This window comes from Homarus americanus, unplaced genomic scaffold, assembly GCF_018991925.1.
Source record: "Homarus americanus isolate GMGI-L3 unplaced genomic scaffold, GMGI_Hamer_2.0 scaffold19117, whole genome shotgun sequence".
NCBI classification, from domain to species: Eukaryota; Metazoa; Arthropoda; class Malacostraca; order Decapoda; family Nephropidae; genus Homarus; species Homarus americanus.
This window is the reverse complement of record NW_024754704.1, coordinates 4,905,243-4,929,516: the sequence shown is the minus strand read 5'-3', so window position 1 is coordinate 4,929,516 and position 24,274 is coordinate 4,905,243.

Below are 24,274 nucleotides of genomic sequence, written 5' to 3'. Positions count from 1 at the left end.
TTGATGTAGCTAATAGAGACATTATACTTGAGCAACTAGCTAATTTGGGCATCCAAGGTAACCTCCTGACATGGATAAAGGGTTATCTGTCCAACAGGTATGCCAGTGTTCTGTTTAGGGGAGCAAAAGTGCCATAACGAGATCATTTGAGCTTGGCACGCCTCAGGGAGGAGTGTTAAGTCCTATGCTCTTTAATATACTGATGCACAAGCTTATTGCTGACATTCCAGTTCAGCCAAACGAGACTGTAATATGCTATGCTGATGATATCTGCATTATGACACAGACCAAGCTCAGGCTCCAAGCCTTGCTGGATGTATTTGCTCAGAGGACTGTGGAATGTGGTCTCATAATATCCGTTGACAAGACGAGGGTCCTCAATCCTCGTCCTACTCACCCTCTGCCTCTTGACTTTAACATTAACAGCATTCCCTTTGAATTATGTAGCTCTTATAAATATCTTGGACTTTGTGCGAATGATGCAAACTTTGTCGGCAACCTTCGTGCCAAATTAATGCAGTGCATTAAACCCCTCAGAACCCTTGTTGGCAAGGGCTATGGAATTAACATCACCTATGCTCGTACTTTCTATCTTCACTTCATTCGTTCTGTAGTTGACTATCATGCTCTCCATCTTGTGACTATTCCGCCTAAACAACTCAACAGCCTTGAGGTAGTGTTAAATGAAGCCATGTGCATCATTCTAGGATGCTCCAAATCAACGAGAATTGTAAACATGATGAAAGAGCTCGGGCTGCCCTCCCTATCTGAGAGGATAGCTCTACTTAATACCATGTCTTGCGTCAAAGTTTTGAAGAACAATGGTCCCCAAACTACAGCTCAAACTGAGTTGATGTTCTATCTAAGTAATCCCGACTATCTCGCTAACCTTCCACAGAAGACTCTTTTGGGGACGTGGCTTCATAAAAGTGTTGCAAATCTCTTGAAACTGAATGCCCCAATCACCCCAGACGAACCCATTAATGCCATTCCTCCTTGGCTGGATATATAAGTTCCTATTAATTACACTCCTGTTGGTAGTAAGCAAATGTTAAACACCGATGTGATGAAATGTGTCACACTAGAAACTATTAACAGACACATAGAGAGTATTAAATCAAGTGAATGTTATGCTTTTACTGGTGGTTCTGTGCAGACAAACACAGGTAGAACAGGCTGTGCAATTGTAATATATAAAGAAAAAGAGATGATAGAGTCAAACAAGCAAAGGCTGAACAACTGGGCCAGCACAACACAAACTGAACTAACTGGAATCTACTTAGCTACAGACTACCTTACAGAAAATGGAGGTGGGGTGATATTCTGTGACTCTCAAAGTGCTTTGAAATCAATGAACAGCCCGTCAGGTTCTATGTCTAAAGTTGTATGTGATATTAAAAGAAATGTGATAAATGCCAATGAGAACAAATCTCGTAGCGAATTTGTGTGGATTCCGTCCCATGTTGGAATTAGGTATCATGATCGTGCTGATAGGCTAGCCAATGAGGCAGGTAAGAAAGAAAATGTTGACCGTGACCTTGGCCTGTCCAATGCTGTACTTAAAAGCATTCAAGTCAGAATCATGAACTCTGATCTAGAAGAACTGAGAAATGCAAAGACCTGGCAGTTGTAGCATTAGTAAATATGAAAAATTTTGTGACAAGAGGTACCGGTATGGCCAGCATAAGGACAGAACCAGACAATGTGATGTAGTCGTGGCCAGAATTAGGCTAGGATGCAGACACATCTGGCAAGTTAGTAACGCTGTACCCATACTGGAACACTCATCATGTAAACTTTGTGATAAACCCTTAAAGCATACACTTGATCACTATATTATTGAATGTGACACTGTCAAAGATTTCAGGCCACCTGGCTTATTGTATCATAAACTTTGTAATTGCTACATTGAATCGAGGTTGCTTGAGGACATTCTTGCTGTTTATCCCAAATTTCCTAGCCCACACTGATTAGTCTTCAATTAGAATATGACGTCCAATGTATATGGACCACTGTCCTGCCTGGCAGTGAACAGTGACATCACCCACATGACTCTGACCTATATATACTGCTAATGAATATGATGTATTTCTTTGTGTACGAACATCTGTCCTGCATGGCAGTAAACAGTGACATCACCCACAAGAATCTGACCTATATATACTGTTAATGAATATGATGCATTTCTTTATGTATGAACCTCTTGTAATGAGTGATTGTCAGACCAAAGCTTACAGCCCAGAATTATGTCGCATATAACAGCAAGTACACCACAGACCTCGTGGCTCCACCACATTCCAGGTTGACACACCTCAGGTCGCCCGCTAATGACGTGAGCCGGTGACCTACAACCGCACCTAGCCAAGACACCTGGCCAGGACCACACCTGCACACAATTATCCAGATCAAACCAGTTTAGTGTTAATTGTTAGAGGTCAGAAGCCGGCTGGGCCGACCCCATATAAAGGCCCTACAGTCCCGTCCACGGGCATTACCATTCCATTACCATTCTGATCATCATTCTGATCCTGGGTGTCATTTGAACATTCTGAGGAGACGCTCATTACTCTGGAGATTCTCAGAGTCAAGCTCACCCTCTCCCCAGGTCGGGAAGGGGACTTCCCGACCAGACCCCAGCTAAGCAGAAGCCTCTCATAGGAGGCAGCCCAGCCAGCATTCACTGGGCCTACGTCAGGGTACACGTGAGTCTTGTCAGAACGTCCTAGGGTGAGTTACCTACTGTGGGAAGTGTATTCATTCAGGTGCGTCCGAGAGTCAGTGTCAAGTAACGTAAAGCATAATGTGTTAGTACCCCGATATAATAGTGATATTAATGTGTCCATGTCATTGAGTGAATTAATAAATAGTTGTATCAAGAGGTGTTTAACAAGTTGTCCCTTTAAGAAGTGATATATGTGTATTGACATACGAGATAAGATAAGCGTAGTGACGCTGTGCAAATAACATCCAGGCCACGCTACCAAGTTTCCTATCTTTACATGCCTACTCTCTATACTTCCTACTTATATATATATCTTCCTCTCCTCTCATCCGTCTTTTGTCTCATTACATTGGTGACAGCGAACTATATACGTTAATCCACGCCTTCCTTGCTTAGTCATTATAATGGTGACAGTGTACTTAACGTAAACCCATGCCCTCCCCGGTTAGCCATAACACCTGGCTCGTTAGTTCGAAAGTGCGTAATAAGAAGTTCCTGCGTAGTAGCGTGAAAAGTGTCCTAGTGTGTCATCTTTACAGCTCAAGTCAATGTCTCTCGTCGTGGTATGGGCGAATTTTTGATAGAAATATGTTCAGTGCTTAACGTAATTTCTCAGTGTCACCCGCGATCTGTGACATTCTCAGTAGCCCAAGTGCAGTTTGATTGTTGGTCAGTTTTAAATGTAGCCATTGTGTTTTAGTGATGAAAGCGGTGACTGTACTAACTGTTATAACTTAACATGTCTTTTAACCTACATCCTCCTCCCTGTCCTAATCCTTACCTCACCCTCCTTACCCTTCCTCCCATCCCTGCCCCGCCCCTCCGGTCCGTGCCCCTCCCCGCCCCTCCGGTCCGTGCCCCTCCCCGCCCCGCGAAGCCTCGGTTTGGCCCGATCAACCACGCCTCGGCTCCTCCCCACCTCACCCGCAACGCACCAGCCTGGCTGGGCCTGGCCAGCCTCGCCTCGCCCCGCGCCGCCCCGCCTCGCCCCACCCCGCTCGGGTGACCTCACGTCCTTCTGACCCGCCCCGCCGCTTGACCACACTAATCCCCCGTCTTTTGTCCCGTAAGCTGTGTGTTGTTGATGATGGTTAATATAAAGTAATATTGCGATGAATGCAGAGCTTCACTCAGTGTATTTTTATGCTATTATGATTTGTGATGTACTCTTTGACGCGCAGTGATAAATGATATTCAGTGTAGTGCGCAGAGCTTCACTCCCCGACCCAGCCTGATGAGAACATTGTCGTGACGGAAATGATAGTTGCCAAACATTGACCTAACATATAAAGTAAACTTTTTTTTTGGCGAATGCACTTCCAACTAATCCATCACCCCTTTAGGATTGTTTCTCTGTCAAATGTCACACACAGTACCACCCATGGCCAGCCGGACGTCAACCACAGTACATACGAGCAGAGAAGAACCAGCATGATGAAAGCAGCGTGATGAATGCAGCTTGATGAAGGCAGCACGAAACCCACCACACACCACGTCACTTCTTTCAAGTCCTCCCTTGGTATAGGATTAAGAAGATTTTATATTTTTCTACTTTAGGAAGTAAGGAGTGTGGAATGGATCACCACACAACGAACCCTGGTGAGCCCAGCCAGGGAGGGATTCACCACTGTGGAAGGTGTAAGACAGGACGGTCTTTGGTCTCGCCGACACTCACGTACGGAGGGCGAGCCTTGGTCCGCGGAACCTGCCTTACGAGTCATCTAAGGAGACGACAGCCCAAACAGTGGACCGGCTTTCATCCCGGCCGGAAAGGGCCGTCGGCAGACGAACAGAAAATCGTCTGGAATATGTTGAAAATGATGATGTTGCAGAGAAGAAATGCAGATGAAGCAGAAAAATTCATCTGGAATATGACGGAAAACGAAGATGTATAAAGAAACTCAGATGGAGCAGAAAAATTCATCTGGAATATGAAAATGAAGATGTATAGAGGAAGAACGCAGATGGGACAGAAAACTCGTCTGGAAGAGTATGGAAACCAGGAGGAAGTGAGAAGAAGTCAGAAGGTGTGGAGAAACGACCTACAAGGTGCGGTATGTGAAGAAAGAAGACAGAAGATGTGCTATGTGAAGAAAGAAGACAGAAGATGTGCTGTCCTGACATCACAAGAAAGCCGATGATGAAGGATCAACCGACTACAGCTGCTGAGCTGCCGCCATCCCCTATTTTTCAGATACCAGCTGGATGGAAGACGTGAGCTATGCCGGACCCAACTAATGTACTGATGTTGTTGATGTATAATAAAAAGATATCAATACCCTAATATGTGAAGTAGGAAATTTTTTTGTATTTTGAAGTATTTTCTCTGATTTTGTTGATGTTTACTACAAAGAATGTCTTTTTTTAGTCTCACTTTTTTCTATGAGTTCATTTGATCAATGTCTTGGACTATGAAACACGATGTTGTAGCTATATTACTGACTGAGATGAATTATTATTTTGATATGGAAATGTAACACCTGTTGTTGGTTGTAGAATGTGATTTGCAAGGTTGCCTCGGACACTATGCTACATATGAAGGATTTTTTCATTCTATGTTCACTTGCTATGTTTCCTTTTTCTCCTGGCATAGAAGCTTTGATCTTGGCGGGAGGTATAGTGAGCTTTGTCAGATCAAACTAGCGCCAGTAGAAAAACATACACCTATGAGATTGTTGTTTGTGAATGTGAGACTATGTTATCGCCCCAGGGATTACCTTTGACACCACACGTGATGTTGCTGTCTATATGTGACATCAGTCTCTGTGATGAAGCTTTGGTCTTGGCGGGAGGTGTAATGAGTGATTGTCAGACCAAAGCTTACAGCCCAGAATTATGTCGCATATAACAGCAAGTACACCACAGACCTCGTGGCTCCACCACATTCCAGGTTGACACACCTCAGGTCGCCCGCTAATGACGTGAGCCGGTGACCTACAACCGCACCTAGCCAAGACACCTGGCCAGGACCACACCTGCACACAATTATCCAGATCAAACCAGTTTAGTGTTAATTGTTAGAGGTCAGAAGCCGGCTGGGCCGACCCCATATAAAGGCCCTACAGTCCCGTCCACGGGCATTACCATTCCATTACCATTCTGATCATCATTCTGATCCTGGGTGTCATTTGAACATTCTGAGGAGACGCTCATTACTCTGGAGATTCTCAGAGTCAAGCTCACCCTCTCCCCAGGTCGGGAAGGGGACTTCCCGACCAGACCCCAGCTAAGCAGAAGCCTCTCATAGGAGGCAGCCCAGCCAGCACTCACTGGGCCTACGTCAGGGTACACGTGAGTCTTGTCAGAACGTCCTAGGGTGAGTTACCTACTGTGGGAAGTGTATTCATTCAGGTGCGTCCGAGAGTCAGTGTCAAGTAACGTAAAGCATAATGTGTTAGTACCCCGATATAATAGTGATATTAATGTGTCCATGTCATTGAGTGAATTAATAAATAGTTGTATCAAGAGGTGTTTAACAAGTTGTCCCTTTAAGAAGTGATATATGTGTATTGACATACGAGATAAGATAAGCGTAGTGACGCTGTGCAAATAACATCCAGGCCACGCTACCAAGTTTCCTATCTTTACATTCCTATACTCTATACTCTCTCCTATATATATATATCTTCCTCTTCTCTGTTTATTCTGTCTCATTACACTCTGTCCTGCGTGGCAGTGAGAAGTGATACACCCTCAGTGTCAAGACCTGACTGAATTACTCAGAATAGACAAACTGTACTCCAAGCTTTGTCAATAAATTTGTTAAACTAAAAAAATGATTCCCAACATGGCTTCACAAGCGAGCGTTCATGTCTGACTAATCTATTAACATTCTTTTCAATTGTTTTCGAATCAGTGGACGACGGGCACAATTATGATGTAGTATATCTCGACTTTAGCTCAGCCTTCGGCAGAGTCCCTCACGAAAGATTAATACGAAAAGTGGAGGCTCATGGCATTGGAGGAGATATTCTAAAATGGTTTAGGGCGTGGTTACAGGACAGGAAACAGCGAGTAAGCATTAACGGCACTAACTCTGATTGGAGTAACATCACTAGTGGAGTACCCTAAGGCTCAGTACTTGGACTATTATTATTTATTATATACATAAACGACGTAGATATAGGCATAGACAGCAACATTAGTAAATTTACTGATGACACCAAAATAGGGCGTGTAATTAAATGTGACGCAGATTCCGCAAAACTACAGGAAGATCTAAAAAAAAAATCGAATGGTCTGAAAAATGGCAGATGAAATTTAATGTCGACAAATGTAAAGTACTTAGTCTAGGAGATGTAAATAGAGACACCAGATACCAGATGAACAACGATGTTATAGAGAAATCCGACTGTGAGAAAGATTTAGAAGTAGTGATAAGTAGGAATCTTAAACCAAGTCAACAATGTGTTTTTGCTCGAAACAAGGCTAACAAAGTACTTGGGTTCATGCAAAGGAGTGTTAGTTACAAGACTAGCGAGGTCATTCTAAAACTATATCTTGTGTTTGTGAGACCTCACTTGGATTACGCAGTTCAGTTCTGGTCACCGTACTACAGAATGGATATAGAATCCCTAGAAATAATTTAGAGGAGAATAACAAGACTAATCTCGGGCATTAGGAACCTTGAGTACAGGGACAGGTTAAAGCATCTTAATTTGCACTCCCTCGAGAGACGTAGAGTGATCGAGGTGTATAAATGAAAGTCAGGGCTAAACAAAGATGATATAACAACGGACTCAAACTATCCAACCAGGAGTGCACTCGCAACAATGGTGTTAAATTTTACAAATTTAGATTTATGCGAGAGATAGGTAAACATTGGTTTGGAATTAGAGTCGTGGATGAGTGGAACAAGTTACCAAATATCATCATTAACTCGAATATGCTGGATAGCTTTTAACATAGGTTGGGTGGATATATGAGCGATAAGGGTTGGGTGTAAATGGGACTGTCCAGTATGGGCCAATAAGCCCGCTGCAGTTTCTTCCATTCTTATATTTTTATGTTATTAAAATAATCCATACGACTCTCTTTGTCAAAACGTACCAGTAAACATCCATAAATATTATATAAAACACAGGTAACACATTATTTTGGTCGTAAATTCTTACCTGTAATTAGCGATATCCCTTACTGACCTGGGCTGGGCTCGCCAACACGTACGTCATCGAGGTGAAAAATTAATGGAGACACGTTCACTCTCGTACGCTTTCCGTGTTTGCCTCATAAAACCTTTGCTTCTGGTGTTTATCAGGGAACCGTGTGAGACCGGGGTTGGCTAGCTGCTTGTGGAGGTGAGGGAAGAAGGGGCGGGGGGTGGTGAAGTAAGGAAGAGGGTGTGAGGTGAGGGAGGGGCTGGGGAGGGGTGAGGTGAGAGGTGTTGGTGCTGAGGTGAACTCGTCTGTGTGGCCTAAGTTACTTGTTTTCTGTAATAAATGGATTTATATTCCCATTCAAACGAATCTTGTCTTGGGTAACAATTTCTTACTAATCCTAATCAAACGAATCGTCTCTACATAAGAGCCTCGTGCTACTTCCTGTGACATCTCACCATAGCTAACTAAATATTTTATATTTTCGACACAAGTATACAATACTGACGCCGACCATAAGAAAAAATGCAGATCATCTGAATATTAGCTCACAGATTATATCACCTTTAGATTAACCGCCCCAATGCTAACCTAACCTAACCTAGCCTAACCTAACCTAACCTAACCATACCCACGTCTGATTGGCTGTAGTGTCGGTATAATCGCTCTAATAAGTTTTAGTCTGGGTAGATTGTGTTATCCACGTAATATAGATTAACCCGGTAATTTGATTTAATTCCTTAAGTAAAGTTGCATATTATAAACTTTGAGTAGGGGGAAGATTCACCCCTAGTTCACTTAACTTGATAATGGAGAGTTATCCCCCAAGAGTAGTTATTCCCCCCAAGATGGTAATATTGATGTAGTGACCAATGGGGTGAAGTTATTCCCCCCCAAGATGGTAAAACTGATGTAGGAACCAATGAGTAGGTGAGAAGTTGTCCTCCAAGATGGTAACACTGAGGTAAGGACCAATGGGGAGGAGAGAAGTTATCCCCAAGATGGTAACACTTATGTAAGAACCAATGAGGAGGAGAGAAGTTATCCCCCAAGCTGGTAACACTGGAGCTACAACCAAACCTTACCTAATCTACTCTAACTTAAGCTAATCTAACCAATCAGGAGAGAAGTTATTCCTCCAGATGGCAATATTGAGTCGCAGCAGCCAATCCTGAACGGCTCGTTAGCCGCTTGGGCGATCGGTCACGTCTCTGTTGCGCACTGTTGGCAAGTACTGGGCATGCACTGGCTCCTGAATGTACCTGAGCCTGCTCCAGTGTTGGTCAAGTTTGGTCTTGAAAGAGCTCACACTCGGTGCCGTCACAACACTTTCTGGAAGATTGTTCCAAGAGTTCACAACTCGCACTCCGAAAAAGTTTGCTCTCGCAGCTTTCTGGACTTGCGGCTTCTTCAATCTTGAGCTGTGACCCCTTGTGGGGCGAGCGTCCGCCAGCTCCACGTAAGGACACTCGACTGAGTAGTGCCCCTTGAGATGCTTATACACCTCATTTAGGTCACCCCTTGCCCATCTGTAGTATAAGCTAGGCAAGTTCAGGCGCTAATTTAAGAAGTAATACTGATGCGGAAACCAGTTAAGAAGTTATCCCCCCAAGATGGCAACACTGACGCAGCACCCAATCAGGAAGACCTATACTATCTCCCTTCAATACCCTACACCCCTTCCCCACTCTTCCACCGCCCACATCCCCTACCCCATCCTTCCCCCCTCCCTCGCCCCTACCCCACCCTTCCCCCTACTTTTCCACCATCATACCTCTCACCCCTCCACTATTCCCCATCCCCTTCCCCCTGCACCAATTCCACCCTCCCCCTTACTATTTCAGTACCATACTTCGACCTTCCCCCTATCCTTCCCCCCTACTCTTTCACCACCATAGCTCACCCCTCTACACTTCTCCCTCATTTTCCCTCCTCATGCCCTCTCCACCTTCCTCCCCCTCCCTCCTTCCCCCACCCCTCCTTCCCCCACCCCTCCCCTTCCTTTCCCCAACTTCTCAGCACTACAGACATATTAACAAATACTCTCTTAGCTATTTACGATGGTTGTCTTAAATGGTTATGTGACGTTTGAGAGAATAATCTTAAGACATATTCGCTGGTCATTTAAGAAGCCAAAGTCAATGGACGGAAACAACCTTTTCTAACTATAAAACGATATTTAATTTTTTATTTTGTTATTTTTTTTAGACGGAGTTAGGCTGTGCTAGGGGTAGGTTAGGTTAGGCTAGGTAAAGTTCGCGTTTGGTTAAGTTTAGGTTATGTTAAGAGGTTGGTTAAGTTATTTAGAGGTTATTTACTATCGGTTATGTTAGCTGTGGTTTAAGTTAAGTTTTGTTATTGGTTGGTTAGGTTAGGTTATATTGTGATAAGGTAGAGTTAAGGGTAAGTTAGGTTAGGTTAGGTTAGGTTAGGTTAGGTTAGGTTAAGTTAAGTTATATTGTGATAAGGTACAGTTAAGGGTTAGTTAAATTAGGCAAAGTTAGGGTTTGGTTAAGTTCGCTTGTACAGGGTATTAGATAAAGTTAGGTAAAGGTAGATTTTGGATACTGGTTAAGTTAAGTTACGTGATATTAGGTTAGGTTAGGTACAGTTAAGGATAAGTTAAATTAGGCAAAGTTAGGATTAGGTTAAGTAAGGTATACTTAAGTTAGGTAAAGGTAGATTTAGGATACTGGTTAGGTTAAGTTACGTGTTATTAGGTTACTTTATATAAGGTTACGTTATATTAGGTTAAGTTACGTGTTATTAGGTTACTTTATATAAGGTTACGTTATATTAGGTTAAGTTACGTGTTATTAGGTTACTTTATATAAGATTACGTTATATTTGGTTAAGTTACGTGTTATTAGGTTACTTTATATAAGGTTACGTTATATTAGGTTAAGTTACGTGTTATTAGGTTACTTTATATAAGGTTACGTTATATTAGGTTAAGTTACGTGTTATTAGGTTACTTTATATAAGGTTACGTTATATTAGGTTAAGTTACGTGTTATTAGGTTATTTTATATAAGGTTACGTGTATATTAGGTTACGTGTTATTATTAGGTTACGTTATATTAGGTTAAGTTACGTGTTATTAGGTTATTTTATATAAGGTTACGTTATATTAGGTTAAGTTACGTGTTATTAGGTTACTTTATATAAGGTTACGTTATATTAGGTTAAGTTACGTGTTATTAGGTTATTTTATATAAGGTTACGTTATATTAGGTTAAGTTACGTGTTATTAGGTTATTTTATATAAGGTTACGTTATATTAGGTTAAGTTACGTGTTATTAGGTTACTTTATATAAGGTTACGTTATATTTGGTTAAGTTACGTGTTATTAGGTTATTTTATATAAGGTTACGTTATATTAGGTTAAGTTACGTGTTATTAGGTTACTATATATAAGGTAACGTTATATTAGGTTAATTTACGTTCGATTCTGGTTCCAGTATTTCCTGAGTTGTACCTGCGTTTATGTGCGTGTGTCTGTCTGTGTCTGTCTATCTGTCTGTATTCATATATAAAGTTATTCAAATCACATCATAAAGTAACAGTAACACAAGGTCCATATCTATCTATTATTTTCTTCTCATATACAGGTGAGTATCAGTGACACCACCTACCTGACATCACCTACCTGACACCACCTACTTGACACCTGCTTCACCTTACATGGCGTGGCAGTAGTAAAGGTAAAACTCCCCGTACGATATATTGCGTGTTTTCAAGAGATATAAATCCATGTGGCGACCTGTGGGATCAGCGACAGCTTCTATACTTTAAACAAATTCAACGCCTACTGTAGGTGGGCCGGCCATCCTCGATTAAGTTTCAAATTCAAGTTAAGTTAATCAGTCTGTGTCAAATTTGCTTAGCGGAATTTTCATGTGGATTAAATAACTTAATATCCTGTAAATGTTTTCCAGAAGAGTCAATGAATACTGTAGTTTGAATTCCTGAAGAGCCAAACTGAGTCAGGCAGTCAGTCACACTACTTCCTTGGTATGAATAAGTCTTGAGATAAAATAATTATAAATTCTTGACTTTTTTATCACATGTTTATCATGTGTGTATCACATGGACACTGCAACGACAACTGAGTACCTGAGAGGCAGCAGTCTGGCTACGAACGTTTCGCGTACTGTACAGAAAAGTCAACAGTATGGCTACTCACTGGGCACAAGGGCTGGTGTGTTATATATTATTAATCGATGTTAACAATTAATTTGACAAATTTTCGATTAAATTAAGTTAAGTTAAACAGTTATTTCAAAAGTTAACTAGTTAAGCTAAGTTAATTAGTTGCCCCATGCCTGGTGTACTGTCTGTATGTATCTCATCAGTCCATATAGCACATGACTTCCATATACAACAATACCTCACTAGTCGTAAGTATGTATTTGTAGGTTCATACGTCAGGATCATGTATATGAGCTTGCATGTATGAAAAGTAGTGAGAAGTATATGTATATGGGTACTTTCTCAACATACACCCGTTTTATGTGTATGAACTTGTACGAAAAAAAATATTACAACAAATAGTATATAGTACATTACGAGGCAGTTGTCCAGTGTTACCAACGTCTTGGTGAACTGTGAATAACTTGAATAATGTTGGCAACGCTGCTTTTCCCTGCCCTCCCCCTCTCCCCCTTCCATCCCTCATTCTGCTCCTCTCCCGCTACTGTCCCATCCTATACCTGTCTCCCACCCTGCTTGTGTCCCATCCTGTTCGTATGTATGTCGAAAACAAAATACTGTCCACGAGCGACACTCCAATATTAATAGTAAGTAAATAAATTTAACTCTGATTTCCTAATGATATATCAACATACATACATACATACATACATACATACATACATACATACATACATACATACATACACTTCTGTGTTTCAACATTCTAATATATTTTTCCAGGTAACTGAAATGTTCCCTTAGTAAATTAACACACAGCCTGTGTAATTCCCAAGCTTAATTAATTTAAATTACAGTGCTTATATTATGGGATTTCAAGTCACGGTCCTTAAAAAACTACTTAAACTTTTTTGTACGTGATAATATATTTCTGATAATCTTTTTTTTAAATTTTGACAATTTTGTTACGTTTTAAATATATTCCTTTATGTAATATTTAAGGAAGATATGTAATACTGGGTATATTTTACTCACTTGTTTGGGTGTTTTAAGAGAGTAAAATTTCTATCGAAAATTATCTCTGCTTAAGTATTTTTAGAAGGGCCTAAAATATATTCTATTGAGTACTTGCCAAGAGCCTAAAATATTTACACTTGGTTTGATATAATTACAGACGTGGAATTTTACGCTTACGAAAATTAATTTCATTTGTTTTAATATTCTGAAGATAAAGTTTTATGAGTGAAGTGTTTTTTTTAAGAGAAAAAAAGACCGGCTCTCAGTTCTTTTTCGTCTTCGTTATTTTCGGGTCGTGTAAAGGTGTTACCCGAGAAACACATTTACATCTCTCTCTCTCTCTTCCATACACATTTAAAGACAGACACATGCTTATACATACATACATACATACATACATACTCTGATCAATACATAAAATACTCACACACACACAACTTTCATGTCATGACCCAACAGAAATACAGTATGAGGACAAACTCTATTGCAGGCTGCATGATTGCCACTCCGAGGGTCGTGGCGGCGCGCTGGGTAGACTATAGTCGACCCATATTCCCAGCAACACAGGATCGAGTCTGCATTGTGTTGAGATATTTGCAAACAGAATTCCATTTGGTATGCGTATGTTTATGTTTTACAAGGGTAAGATAAAAATGTGTTTTGAAAATATTATAAAATGGCATATGAGTGTGTAATATGACAGACAGCCAGCCAGACAGACAGACAGCCAGGTGGATGGAGAAAGAGATTGTTATACGCGGATAGATGGTGTGAACTGATCTATATTGTCTATTTCTTAGATGTAAGATACTTATATAGAATAAATCGACATACACATTGATAAATAATTGTATAATAAACTAGAAGCATAGATATATACTTATAGAACCATATTCCACCTCCTCATAGATATTATACCCATCAATAAGGGAACAACTTTTTTTTTGGCGTTGGAACAAATTAGTAAAGGAACACCTGAGCTAATATTACGTTAGTTTTGGCAATAACAGTGAAAATGAACCGTAAGCGAGTCTCCTTTATGGTTAACGAGAGAACTTGTTATTTAATGAGGGAGTGTGGGGAGCCGGTGGTAGAAGCAGTATCGCTCCTGCCTCGCAAGCAAGATGTCACGGATTCGATTCCCGGGCCGGTGGAAGTTATTTGGACATACTTCCTAGCCCCCATTAGTCTCTATTCACCTACCAGTAAAGTAGGTACCTGTTGTAAGTCGAAAGTTGCGAATTCGTATTCAGGGACAAGGTGTTGGAGCTTCCAATAACTTGATGACGTAAACCCTTGACTCTTCAGGCTTCTACGCCCTTAACTCATGAGACATCAAGGCAAGCATGAACTTAGCATGCTTCCCTGTTGGGCGCTGTAAACGCTTCTGCGCTTCACCTTACACAAGGATGTAGGGGAGTGCCCAATAAAAAAAAAAAATGAGGTGAGTTATTGAACAAGGAAACTGTGATCTAGGCTGACCGAGAGCTAATATAATAATGATATTGAGAATAAGGATGCGTCATAATGATCATAATATTCATATATGTGTTATATATTCAGTGGATTTGTAATATTAATTTTAAAATGTTATTAATAATATTAGTAACGATGCTATTACTATAAATACTTTTTTTTTTAACGTGGCCTCCAGCCTCCCCCAATAGCCACACCTTCGCCGCCATTTTATTACCTTAATATTAAATATCCTAATACATAAGTAGCTATCCTATCTGTGTTGAATTAGTTGAGCCGCAGATCTATGCGGCATTCAGTGACTGTAGCCTCATAGTCAATATCTGCAGCAGTTGTCGGCATTGGGGCAGAAGCTCTCGTTCCCCTGAGGCAGAGCAAAGCCGAACGAAGGAGAGAGAAAGACAGTCGACATCTCATCCAGGCTGTAACATAACTTCTGGGCTGCTGCTTCTGTTCGGAGATCACCTCAGCGAGTCTGGCGTAGAAACACCTTGCACTTGATCCCATCCCACCAGAAGTTGTGAACACTAGAGGAGTGAAGCAGCCTTGATCAACGTTTTGAATTCTCTCCCCATATGCCCTTATCTTGTCGTTCTCGTTCCTCCTGTGTGCAGCATCGAGAGCTAGGTTACGGTGACATGCGTCCATGGGATCAAAAATCCTGATGTCAAAGAAAGCTCGCTGTCCCCGCGTCCAGAATCTTCGAGCACTGACGTCAACACGGGCTTCATTAGATGTGTTTGAAGTCCTATGATGGAAGATCTCACCATCCAAAGGAAGAAGGGTCGGTTCTACCATGACATCCCGGCAGATTTCCTTCAACATATTTGCTGTGAGGTCCCTTACTTCGTCATGCCTCATGCATATGAAGCCCCCTTTCTTGCACACCATGGCGTGATCGACGTCATAGGAAGAGCCACACACGCATTGGGAGGGCAAACCTTCTACTGGCCAACCGTACCTTAGAGCAATGGCATCTGTAAATTCTTGCTTATTGAGACTGAAACCATTTGCCCTTATCGGTAACGTAGTTAACTACTACTCTACTGCAAATAATAATAATTATAAAAATAGTGTTATTGCTAAGAACGATAAAATATAGTAATAATAAATAATCATAATGACAAAACTAACCCAACCAATAACAGTTCAGGTTAACCCCTTATTGGAAAACTTTGGAATTAGTGAGATAATTTTTTGAATTTTACTGAATGAAGAGTGGAGCCTCCCTTCTCACTGGGGGCCAGACCACTCACTCAACTGTTTCTGAAATACAGTGTTTTATGTACCGAGGTGGAGCTCTTGTGTGTTATAGAGCCGTTTAATATATCTGACTCTATTGTACTATTGTTTTTCGGGCTCTAATTAATTATAGTTTATTATAGAATAGTTTTTAAAGAGTTTGTCAAGATTATATTTAACCACAATTGTCATAGAGCTGTTTAGAAAGTGTGACTCTATTTAAGTAGAGTTTGACATTGAGCGATTTACTAACATGATTCATCTAGACTAAGTGTTTAACTGTACAATAATAAAAAGCTCCCTCACTCGCGACAAACATGTATTAGTTAGATCAACACAGGCAGTTTGTGATGTAATTCAATACATTTACAGTAAAAACAAAGTGAGACATAATAAGTAAAAAAAAAGACCCAGAAAAAATACAAAAGAAAGGAAAATAGAAAAATAAAGAATAAAAAGTGTAATTGTCTATTAAGTCCAAATTTACTGATAAAAACGTCAGATTTAATCAGTTTCCTGTACAATACGCCTGTGGGCTGTGAGCGACGTAGCCATTTTTAAAGGGCAAAATGTAAACAATCTCGTATTTAAGTATTGAAGATGGCGGCATGAGGAAACCAGATGGCAAAATAATTATACTTAAAGTTATATTATACACCAAAGTATGATCCTATTGCCATACACTGTACGATGTATGTATGTACAGTATGTATGTATGTATGTATGTAAACATAAATCCCCTGAAGGAAAGAAAAGCGTATAAAACTTTAATTCTCAAACTATCCCCAAAAGCTGCTAAAATTGGCTGGGACACAAAGGCCAGAGTGGAGGAAATAATAAGAGGGAAGGGATTAGCCGTAAGTAAAGGAAGGACGATGGAAGAGTGAACACGAGAGAAGCGGTGAGTGTGGGTGGACGGCGACCCTCTTCTGACGTCATCACTCTCCTCAATTTATATACCTTGGCTCAGTTAAGAACATAAGAACATAAGAATGGAGGAAACTGCAGCGGGCCTATTGGCCCATACTGGGCAGTCCCGTTTACACCCAACCCCTATTGCTCATATAAGCATCCAACCTATGTTTGAAGCTATTCAGCGTATTCGAGTTAATGACGATATTTGGTAACTTGTTCCATTCATCCACTACTCTGTTTCCAAACCAGTGTTTACCGATTTCACGCCTAAATCTAAATTTATCTAATTTATAACCATTGTTACGACTTCGCTCCTGGTTGGATAGTTGAGTACCTTTGTAATATCCCCTTTGTTTAGCCCTGCCTTCCACTTATACACCTCTATCAGGTCGCCCCTCGCTCTACGTCTCTCGAGGGAGTGCAAATTAAGATGCTTTAGCCTGTCTCTATATTCAAGGTTCCTAATGCCCGGGATTAGTCTTGTCATTCTCCTCTGAATTCTTTCCAAGGATTCTATATCCATTCTGTAATACGGTGACCAGAACTGAACTGCATAGTCCAGGTGTGGTCTCACAAGAGCAAGATACAGTTTCAGGATGACCTCGCTAGTCTTGTAACTAACACTCCTTTGTATGAACCCAAGTACTTTATTAGCCTTGTTACGAGCAAAAACACATTGTTTACTTGGTTTAAGGTTCCTACTTATCATTACTCCTAAATCTCTCTCGCAGTCGGATTTCTCTATGGCATCGTTGTTCATCTGGTATCTGGTTTCCCTGTTTACATCTCCTATACTGAGTACTTTACATTTGTCGACGTTGAATTTCATCTGCCATTTTTCAGACCATTCGAAAAATTTGTTTAGATCTTCCTGTAGTTTTGCCGAGTCCTCGTCAGATTTAATAACACGTCCTATTTTAGTGTCATCAGCATATTTACTTATGTTGCTGTCTATGCCGATATCTATGTCGTTTATGTATATAATAAATAATAATGGTCCAAGTACTGAGCCTTGGGGAACACCACTTGTGACGTTGCTCCAATGGGACTTAGTGCAGTTAATGCTCACTCGCTGTTTCCTGTCCTGTAACCACGCCCTAATCCATTTAAGGATGTCACCTTTGATGCCATGTGCTTCTACCTTTCTAATTAGTCTTTCGTGGGGGACTCTGTCGAAGGCTTTGCTAAAGTCGAGATATACCACATCATAATTGTGCCCCTCGTCCACCGATTCGAAAACTGATGAAAAGAATGTTAATAGATTAGTTAGGCAAGAGCGTCCGCTTGTGAAGCCATGCTGGGAATCATTGATCAATCTGTGCTTCTCCAGGTGATTTCGAATAGTGTTTGAGATGATTGCTTCCAGTAATTTGCCTACTATTGATGTTAGACTGATTGGGCGGTAGTTAGAGGATAGTGATCTATCCCCCTTCTTGAAAATCGGTATTACATTCGCTATCCTCCAGGATTCTGGTACTACACCTGTTTTTAAGGACATGTTAAACAACTTTGCTAAGGGCATACTAAGCTCTTTCTTACATTCCTTGAACACTCTGGCAAATATCTCATCGGGACCAGGTGACTTATTAGGCTTTAGTTTGTCTATTTGCTTGCTAACATCGTTACTAGTCACTACTATCTCACTTAATTTGTTTTCTTCACTATCTCTGAATAGAGTCCGTGCCTCGGGTATCATGTTTAAATTTTCGGTGGTGAAAACTGTTGAAAAATATTTATTCAAATTATTGCTCATTTCTCCATCGTTATCAGTGAGCTCGCCGAAGTCTGACCGTATTGGTCCAATCTTTTCTCGTGTTTTAGTTTGATACATTTGGTAGAATCCTTTGGGGTTTGTCTTCGCCTCCCTTGCTATCCTTACCTCATTATTCCTCTTTGCTTTCCTTATCTCGGTTTTAACCCTACTCGCCAATACCCTATAATAGTCCCGGAGGTGAATTTCGCCACGATTTATCCTTCTACCTATAGCCTCCCTTTGGCCAATGATGTTCCTTAAATAATTATTAATCCATTTAGGGTCATTGTTGTCTGATCTGAGTTTTTTGTATGGTATGTTCTGCCTTTGTGCATTAAGTAACTCCCTATTTAAATTGTCGTGGAACTCGGCAATCTCAGATCTCGTTATCAGGTCGGTGTCATCTGACAGGTTCACGGCCAAGCGCAACACCCTCTCTCTCAGCTGCCTCTTTAAACTGTCAAAGTTCGCCCTTCCGAAATCTGGTACTTTAGTGGAATTTTCCTTACGTCTGCCCTGAAAGTCTAACTGGAATCTAATTTCTTTGTGATCGCTGTTTGCAAATTCGTTCCCTACCTCGACCCTGCTAATGAGGTTTTCTCTGTTTGACAGAACTAAATCGTGTATATTATTACCCCGGGTGGGTTCAGTTATATGTTGACTTAGAAAACAGTCCTGGATAGTCTCGAGAAAATCCTCTGATTCTTAGTTACCTGTAAGGTCAGTCCAATCTATTTGGCCAAGGTTAAAGTCGCCTACTATACAGACTTTGTTGTGTATGGAAGTCCTGCGCATTAGGGTGTGTCATAGGAGGGAAGATCAGCTAAAACTAATGGCCCATCACTTTTTTGGTAGATTTTAGTGTATATAAACAGAAAATAATTTCAGTTTCAATATTTTGCAACCTTTTACTAGGTAAATTTTAGCGTGAAATTTATCGAAAATCTAACGTACAGCTGCATTAGTGCATTACAATTAAATAGTGAACATTGCTTTCTGACTTCATTCTTTAACAACCCAACTAACAATATTTTTTTCTGTTTCAGATTCTGATGCATTTATAAGTTGATAATATTTGCGATGGCTGCTTGTGTCAGGACGAGGAATCAAAAATCCAGCCATCTCAGTCACTATCTTGGGTCTGGGAGAGAGCTCCTGAAGTCGGAGTTGCCTACATTGAGAGATGCTTTGAGATACGGTGTTTTAATCAGGCAAATCAGTGAAAAGAACCAAAGAACTTACACAAACAAAGACATTGCCAGTGATAGGACCAAAGCTGTCTTGGCACAGTACACTCTGGCTAACGCTCAGTTCAAGCCTCCAGTCATAACAAGTCAGAAGAAGATTACTGAGAGACTGCTAGCCAGTTGGGAAAAGGCAAGAGATATCTCTCTTGGGAGAGGAAAACTTGCAGTTAAGGACAGCTTTGCCAAGCAACTGGACCAGTTATTTGACATAATTACTTGCAAGTGCCCAATTGTTTTCTGTCCTGAGTTTGGATGCGATCGTGACTGTAAATCCGAGGCCCACATCTCCTGTATTTGCAAGCGTGAACTGAAGATTCCTGTGATCGAACTGGCATTTGTCAAAGCACAGAGAGAGAAGACTGGCAGTATAGGGGCTCTCATGATTTCTAGCCAAGATATTCCGGAGTCCAAGAGACAGGACGCTGCCACAGAGAGACAGAAGAGGAGAAGAGTTGCCGAGGAAAAGAGACTTGAGAAGGCCCAGGGTGAGGTAAAAAGGCCGATGATTGGAGTCAAGCTGATTCAGAGTTTAATGACTTCCCCATGGCTGATCCGAGTGCTGACCAGGAGAATGGTGACTTTGTCCGTATCCCAGAAAATAATGATCCCAAACCTTCCAGGCATAAGATTCGAAATAGGAAAGATATCCCGAGCATAGCTCTGGCCAGCATGCGACACCACACTGGTCTCAGAGAAACTGCAGAGATAGCAACAGCTGCCTGGATTGACGGTGGTTTGATAACACCTGATGATGTTCACCTGGTGATAGATCATAACAAAGTAAGGAGAGCTCAGGAGAAACTTGTCAGTAACCTAGAAGAGGAGTTTGATAAGGGGATAAGAGAAAATGGAATCAATTGTTTGTTCTTTGATGGGAGAAGGGATGACACTAAAGTGTTCATGAAAGTTGGAGATTCTGACAAGTTGTTCCCTGCCATGGTGAAGGAGGAACACTACTCCTGCTGCAGTGAACCAGGAGGGAAGTATTTGTGGCATTTCACTCCAGAGAAAGATGACATCAGGAAACCAGCTGAGATAGTGGCAGATAACATTGTGAACTGGCTCAGAGAGAGGAACGTAGACCAGACCCTGCAGGCCATTGGAGGGGACAGCACCAACACGAACACAGGGTGGCAAGGGGGGGTCATACAGTGGATAGAGCGGAAGATTGGGAGGAAGCTGGTCTGGATTGTTTGTGACCTCCACACCAACGAGTTGCCACTCAGACATCTGATCCAGGAGCTGGATGGCAAGACTCTTTCAAACAACAGATGGTCTGGTCCTCTTGGCAAGATGCTGGACTCTGCCACTGAGTTAGAAATAAATCCGAGCTTTGAAAAAATCACAGTTGGCCCTCCACTCGTTGAGCTTGCACATACTGTCATTGACGACCTGAGTACTGACCAGTACTATGGTTACATGATTTGCAGTGCCATCAAAACTGGGGTCATGCCTGATAGACTTGCTTACCTGCAGATAGGTCCAGTCTCACATTCTAGGTGGCTCACAACGGCTCTCAGGTTCTGCAGAATTTGGGTCGCTCATCATAAACTGAAAGGGAACCAGCTTCACAACCTGAGACTTATTGTCCAATTCATCGTGAGTGTCTACTTGCCAAATTGGTTCAACACCAAGGTCAAGTCATCGTTCTCCGAAGGTCCGAGGCATGTTCTCTTCCAGCTTGAGCTCCTGAGGAGTCAGCCAAGGAAGGTTGTTCAGATTGTGGAACAGACTGTGAGGAGATCTTCCTGGTATGCTCATCCCGAAGCAGTTCTGCAGACAATGCTCTGCAGTAAGGATGAGGAGGAGAGAAGAGTGGCAGTCAAAAAGATCTTGGATATGAGACTTATGAGAGGACCTGGGCATGACGAATCAGTTGGTGACGATTCCTTCAGGGTCAGGAAGACTCCTGAAGTCAATCTAGGTGCCAAGACCCTCACTGATCTCATAGATCTGGATAACATCCAGGCTGGCAGTGAGCCCCCTCTACCTGCAGCCTCACCAATGTTCAAGCCAGAGCTTTCCTGGACAACCCCATGCATGTCCCTGCCTGGCCTCGCACACCCAGAGTATAGAGCGTTGTGTACAGCAAGTGAGCGAGGCCAGCAGTCACGTGTACAGCCAGGAGAGGAGGGAAGGCTACATCCGAGCTCAGGTGGTCAGCAGGGAGGTGATGAGTAGAAACAGAAGCAAGAAAGACATGTTCTCTATGGTGTGCAGCAACACCGGGTCGTCGTAGTAAAACCGGTTTTTGTATTTGATGATTTTGTTTTCTAAAGGAATATTAAATTTAATAAATGTGTCAAGATCATTCGTTTCACTATTCTGGATCATTTTCATCCTAATAAATTAACCTGATACATTTACTTTACTTTAAATAAGCTATTTAGTGGTGTTGGTAAAAGGGTGGGAATACTGAATTTTCATAAGATTTCAAGTTAAAATTTACCTAGCAAAAAATGAAAACTTTTCAAATCTGAAGATATCACATGATTCTGCACATAGAACTACATCATTAATACCATGGGCCGATTTTTCAAACTCAAAAAAAAAAAATTCGCCTCCGTATGACACAAACTACTGTGCATGGCAGCTCCTGTCGAGAGTTACTACCACTCTCTATCATCCATGAATCTATCTAGCCTCCATTTAAAACTTTCCAGCGTTCTAGCACTTACTACAAAGTTGCTAAGCTTGTTCCACTCGTCTACCACCCTATTAGTGAACCAGTTCCTTCCTATCTCCCTCCTAAACCTAAACTTATCCAACTTTAATCCATTGCTACTAGTCCTATCCTCTCGGATATTATAAGAGCTTTATCTATATCTCCTTTATTGATTCCTTTCACCCACTTAAATACCTCTATCATATCTCCCCGCACTCTTCGTCTTTTTATGGAATGCAAGTTTAGTTCCTTTCATCTATCTTGATATGGAAGGTTTCTAAGTCCTGGAATCATTTTCGTCATTCTTCGCTGCACCAACTCCAGTGAATTGATATCTATTCTATAATAAGGGCACCAGAACTGAACAACATAATCGAAGTGAGGCCTAACTAGCGCATGATATAGTTGCAATAAGACCTCTGCACTCTTATTACTTACACTTCTAGATATAAAACCTAATACTCTCTTTGCCTTATTTCGAACATTAACGCACTGTTTTCTAGGCCGTAGGTCCGGGCTTATAAAAACCCCTAAGTCACTTTCACAAGTCGACCTCTCTATGTTAATGTTATTAAGGCTGTATACATTGCCAGTATTTGTTTTTCCATTATTAAGTAAACTGCACTTCCTGGTGTTGAATTTCATTTCCCATTTTACTGACCACTCCTGCAGTTTATTTAAATCCTCCTGTAGTGCATTTGCATCCTGCCCTGAATTGATCTGCCGCCCTATTTTTGTGTCATACGCAAACTTGGTTATGTCATTGCTGATCCCAGTATCTAGATCGTTTATGTAGATTATGAACAAGAGTGGGCCCAGTACTGACCTCTGGGGAACCCCACTAGTTACACAATCCCACTCAGATTTAACACCATCTACGCTTACCCTCTGTGTTCTATCGGTGAGCCATGATTTTATCCAATTTAAAACTTACCCTCGATACCATGAGCGCTTAACTTTTCTCAGAAGCCGCTGATACGGTACTCTGTCAAACGCCTTGCTAAAGTCTAAGTAAATAACATCGTAATTTTTGTCATTATCTACTACCTCGAAGACTTTCCTAAAAAACGTCAGCAGATTTGTTCGACAAGATTTTCCCTTTGTGATCCCATGTTGAGAGTCGTAGATTAATTTGTTTTTCTCTAAATGCGATCGGATGCTATTTGCTTTAATTGATTCAAGAAATTTCCCCACTACTGACGTCAAACTAATCAGCATGTAATTTGACGCTGATGCTCTGTCTCCTTTTTTTAATATGGGTACTACATTTGCCTGTCTCACCAAGTCTGGCACAACTCCCGTGTCTAATGATTTGTAAATAAATTTACAAGGGGTCCGCTAATCTGTTCCTTACACTCTTTCAAAACTCGAGGGAGAATTTCATCCGGCCCTGGGGATTTTGTCTTCTTTAATTTATTTATCTTCTCAAGAACATCCTCTTTCCTGATAGTGATATTCTTTAATTTCTCTTCTTCATTTCCCCTAAATATCAGTTCCACCTCTAGCATTTCCTCGTGAATTTCTTCTGTGAAAACTGATAAGAAGTAGCTGTTTAATGCTTTGCTTATTTTCCCACAATCATTGATCACTTTCCCCTCTGTCTGACTTTAAAGGCCCCACTTTGTCCTTGACCTTTGTCCTATATACCAGGAAGAATCACTTGGGATTTACCCTGGATTCTCTTACTATCCTGATTTCGTAGTCCCTCTTTGCATTCCTTACATTTTTCTTAACATCCCTTGATAGTTCATTATACCTATTTCTGAGATACTCCTCCCCTCACTTTAATTTCTTATAAATTCCTTTCTTTATTCTTATGTCATGTTTAAGTTTTTGGTCATCCACCTTGGTTCATTCTTATTTGACCTAATTTTTCAGTATGGTATATTTTCTTCCTGTGCTCTACGTAGTATACTAGTGATATTATAGTCATAATCAATTGTTGTGTCGCAGGTGACCTCACCCGTTCCTACCGGGGACTGACCTGA